Here is a 5046-nt window from a genome sequence, read left to right on the forward strand (position 1 = left end):
CAGATAGTTTAGTGAAAGACAAGTAAGATTCTAATTGAGTGGGTGTGACTCCGAATCCTGGTTGTGAATCACGTAAGTATATTGCATCCTCAGCATTCAAAAGAAAGAGTTATAGTTCAGAAAAGTCACTCCTGGGCCTTTGTTAGCACAATCTTTATTCTAAAGACCCAGCAGCAGTGGGATGTAAACTTAAGAGAAACTAGAGCATTGATCAGGACCCCAACAGGGAGCCCACCCACCAAGATCGCAGCAGAGGGTGCTGATCTACTCAACAGGCCCAGACCCGGACGGCCTTCCCACATCATCAGGACTTCACCCTCACTCAGCCTAAGGTCTCCGATAACTAGGAGGATTTCTCCCAACCAGCCACAAGCAAAGGACCAACACAAGTCATTGCAAATACTACTTGCCCTTAAGCAGGGTGGGATTTCAGCTCACTTCTCTATCACTGGTTATAGAATAACAATGATCATAATAACAGATGCTATTTTTGGAACAAGCTATGGGCCAGACACTGTTCAAAGTGCTCTTCATACAGTACTTAACATAATTCTCTCAACAAATTCACGAGGCATGTGATCTAGGAGGAAAAGGAGTCGCAGAGCGTGGTGGCAAGAGACCCTGGGCAACACAGTCCCAGAGCATCCTCCGTGGGACGCGCCATCCAAGAGCTTGGGGAAGGCCAGCATTATGGGCGGGGAAGAACACCCCCACCTGTTGAACGCCTTCTCCTCGCTGGTATTGGGTGACATCCTTTCAAATCCATTACCTTGTAAGGCGCAGGGCTGCTCTGCAGTAAATAATTACCATCTCCATTTCACAGAGGAGAAAGTGAAACTCGGGAAATTAGGTCCCTTCCAGGAGCCCCACAATTAGGAAGTGCTTCCTGTGAGAGAGAAAAGCTAGTAAGTGTTTGCTAAATGAAAGCACACATATATAGATTCGTAAGTTAACAAATAAAAACACAGAGGCTGTCAGACACTCCGTAAGTTAGATGGACTTGTTTGCCAAGGGGGAACCGTGGCCCGACCATGGCCTGTTGCCCAAGGGTCCTGTCCCAACAGAGGCAGCCTGACACTGAGGTGTGGCTGGGGGCACCCAGCAGAAGCAGGGAGGGAGCTGAGGGAGCCAACAGGAAACGGGGAGACCCTGGGGCCACATGCTCGCCCAAGCACGCACAGCAAGTCCAAGGCAACACCACCTGCCTCCAAGAAACAGTGTGGAAGGAAACCCGGGGCGGGTGGGGAAGGGAGGGGGCCCATAAGCAGCGACTCCGCTCACGAGCAGGTGTCTGACCTGTTCATCAAGGTGTCCTGGCTGGGTCACAGGGCATGGCAGCATGGGTGGCATGAGGGACCCACTGGCCACTTGGAAAAGCAGGTGAGCAGAAGCCCCTCAGAGCTGATAGAGAAAGGCACCTGTTCTGGGCAGGTGTGGATCCCTGGGGAGGCAGAGAGCTAGGTCAGGTGACAGGCCCCGGCTGCTCCCTCAGCCAGGAGCTCTGGGCAGTGTACACAGCAGCCCTGAGTCGGTCAGGTAGTTGGGGAATCTGCATCAGACCCCGCGTGGCCTGCTCCAGAGCCTCTGCACCTCACCTTTCTTCGTACAGCTCCGTGTGGACCCAACGAGCGGCGTGACTTTGGAGGACGGCAGGGAGCCAGCCCACGTTGGGGAGGGTCCTTTCTGACAGCTGGGAAGGTGGTAGACGGACTGGAGTCAGAGCAGAGCCCCTGGTTCTGGGATAAGGGCTTCGTCTGTAGAAGAGGAACAGCCCTTGAAGATTTTTCAGCAAGGCGAGGCGCCATCATTGGGGCTGAGCAGGAACAGTGTGTGGGCGGGTGGCCAGAGGCAGACGCAGCAACACAGACGCGGTAATGAGCGCGCAAGCCTAGGGGAGAGCTGGACACTGGAAGACGAATGCGACAGAATCAGTCTGTCCTTGCAGGCTGTCAACTCAGGGCAAGGCAAGGTGATTCAATCAGTGGGACCGGGAAGTTTGAGAGGGACTTGCAGAGGCAGCTGGTGACCTCAGAGGAGGGAGAGGAGGAGAGGAGGTGGAAGGGGAAATGAACAATTGAGTTAGTTCTGCTGTCCCCTCCAACTGCCCCCAGCCCAACACAAGGAGGAGCCAGCTTGCGCTGGCCACCCACGCCGTTCTCTCGGCCACGGCCCCAGGGAACTGCTCTGAAAGAGAAGGGGACCCGTGGTCCCTGCCCTCCACTGCAGGCTCCTCCGGTGTGCTGGCTCGCCCCGCTGATCCGACGCTTCCGTCTCTAGGGTCCCGGGTGTCTTCAGCTCCCCCTTGCCCTCACGGGCTCCTTTCCGCTCCCTTCCCTGACACAGCCGCTTCCCTGAGGATCCGTCCCTATCACTCTGGTAGCCTCAGCTCAGACGTCACCTCCCAGGACGGCCTCCCCGCTCCCAGCGCCTGCACTTGTTTCCTGTGCCTCCCGTCCCTGGGACCAGCCTCTGGGATGCCCAGTGTCCCCTGCCAGAAAGCAGCTCCGTGAGCGCAGCCCCAGTGCCTGGCCCGGCACCCAGGAGCGTGAGGCCCACGTGTCAAACGAAGGACCACGGGCGTGGCGCCACAGCAGGTCGGGTGGGTCTCGCTCACTGCCACCCCCTCCGCCCCCACGCTGCCCGGGCCAACCCTCTTTGCCCGTGAGGCCCGCTCTAGCAAATAAAAATGAACACAGCATTATCACCACCGAGAAAAATGTTTCCTCTTCCCCACTATTCAACAAAATAGAGTTGAAAACTATTCTTTCCCGAGGAAGGTTTAGCGTTCAAAGAGCCGTGACGATGAGATCAGAACAGCCCCTCTCAGGAGTGGGGACGCTGCAGAAAGGACGAGGACTCGCTCCTCGCCCCCCTCTCCCAAGGCTCTGCGCTCCCTTTTCCAAGCAGCGAGGGGCCTTCGGTGGCGGCCCAGCAGCACCACCGTCAGTCCGCCTGGGGAATTGCTCCGTGTGCCTGCACCCCAAGAACCCTCCTGAGTCGGGGAAATCGCGTTACTGCTAACCTCCAGCCTCTGTGAACTTCAAGCGGAGAAGAAACTGGCCCAGTTCCACGAGGGCTTCTGAGAGCACTCACCCTCCCGTCTGGGCCCTGGACCAAAAGGGCAAAACCAGAACTGTGGTTTTAATTCCAGCTCTGTTTACAACCTGTGTCCTTGAAAGGTCACCTGCCTGCTCCAACACACCATCTCCGGGTGCGGACAAGGGGTAATGTCATCAGTCGCTCTTAGAGGGCCCTGTGGGGGAACTCAGAGCACAAGGAAAATTTTGTCAATACAGGGCATTAAGCAAAAAGACGATGCCAGACCGCTTGAATCCACTGCTGGTGTTCAGAGCTTAGAAAAAAGGCTCTGCACACACACACACACTGTGTAGACACACACATGCTGTGTAGACGGAGGGAAGGACACAGATAGACCAAGCGGCAGGAGAAGCAGCACTGGCTCCCCAACTCAGTACGCCAACGCAAGACACACCAGCAAATCTGGGGCATAAAAAATACGCTATTTCTCTTAGGTAGTCAAATAAATCCATTTTTGTATTATCTGCTCCAAACATGTGTGTCCATGTGCTTTAAAAAGTTGTGTTTAAAAAAATGCCTTTTGTTTACAGACGATCCTTCAAATAATTTGTCAATATTTTGACTAAAAAAGGGGTATGAGAATTCCAATATAAATGCCACAAATATAGTAAGAAAAAAGCAAATATCCTAATTCAGAAACAGGCAAGCATTACATAATAAACATAATTACATAAACATAATTTGTAGAAGAAATAAAAGTGGTACTATAAAAAATGTATAATTTAGTAATTAGAGAAATGCAAAACAAAGTAATATTTTGTCATCAAGGAAGCATAAAACAAAGAAAATCAATAATATTGAAGTTGATTCACTAGTGGAAAAATAAATTAGTATACATTCCGGAGGGCAAGTTGGCAATATTTATATAAACTTTTAAAAAGTGATAGGACTTTTTGACCAACAATACGTGTTATGGAACTTCATCTCATGCAAATAAAGAGAGGAGAGACTCAGCTGCAAGCACCACGTGTACAAGGAAATTCGGAAAGACCCTGGGGATTAAAGGAAACAGCTACATCTGGTAAATGGGCTACTATGAAGCCATTAAAAGGTATATGCCAAATGCCTTTATAGATCCAAAGATGTCACTGAACTTTTACACAGGAAAAAAAGGTAGCTAAAACAAAACAAAACAAAATTGTAATTATGATCCAATCTGGCAACTACCTAGCCATTTATATATATCTCAAAAGGTGAAACAAAGTACTCCAAGGAAAGCAGAGGCTGAAAAACTAAATGCTTTTAAAATTCTTTCCCTTAAAAAAATAAGTTGTTTTCCCTTTCTTTTGTATTTTCTGAGATTGTTATGATGAAATATATTGCTTAGGTAATAAGAAAAAATAATTAGGAGTACTTCTTAGACTAAATAGGGAAAAACATTCTAAAATAAACTCAGAGCTGAAGCAGAAAGACAGGCAGGAGAATGGACGATCTGACCCGCCCCTGCACTGACGGGCACCCACCTGCCAGCGGGAGCCGCTCCCCTGCCCAGAGCAGCCCCCTCAGCTCACACGGAGCCATGGAGCTCCAGCTTTCCCAGCTCCATCAGAAGGCACTCAGAAAAAGTGCCATTTCAACAATACTTCCCATGTTACTCAAGGAAGATAAAAGGCCAAGATATTTAAATGGGACTTAATTACAGAGCCATGTGCCTGAAGTAAAATAACCAGTTCTACAGAGGTCCTCGAGGAGAGAGGGGATGAGGCCAGAACTGCCTCTGGAACGGCCACGAGAGGCTCAGCCATTTTTTATTGAATGCACCTCATTCTAAGATGTTATTTTCAGGGTTCTATTGCAATACTTACTACACAGAGAAATATGTTAAAAAATACTCCGCATTGACAACATGACTGTAAAATACAATATGTACATTAAACAGTCCCAGGAGGGTTTCCACTCATCCCCACTGTGAGTGGGACACCCGACGCCGCCTCCTGCCGCGCAGCC

The 5046-nt window shown here is 50.4% G+C and overlaps 1 long non-coding RNA gene across 1 annotated transcript; it reads right to left on the reverse strand.

Annotated features, from left to right (window-relative positions):
• Positions 1–700: 700 nt before the first annotated feature.
• LOC150000825 (uncharacterized) lies at positions 701–2027 on the reverse strand. The gene is made up of 3 exons (XR_016513558.1): positions 1596–2027; positions 1297–1441; positions 701–886 (listed from the first exon to the last, which is right to left on the reverse strand). It is a non-coding gene; the product is annotated as an uncharacterized LOC150000825 (long non-coding RNA).
• Between the last annotated feature and the right edge of the window lie 3019 nt (positions 2028–5046).

This window comes from Furipterus horrens, unplaced genomic scaffold (assembly GCF_987537825.1).
Source record: "Furipterus horrens unplaced genomic scaffold, mFurHor1.1.pri manual_scaffold_10, whole genome shotgun sequence".
NCBI classification, from domain to species: domain Eukaryota; kingdom Metazoa; phylum Chordata; class Mammalia; order Chiroptera; family Furipteridae; genus Furipterus; species Furipterus horrens.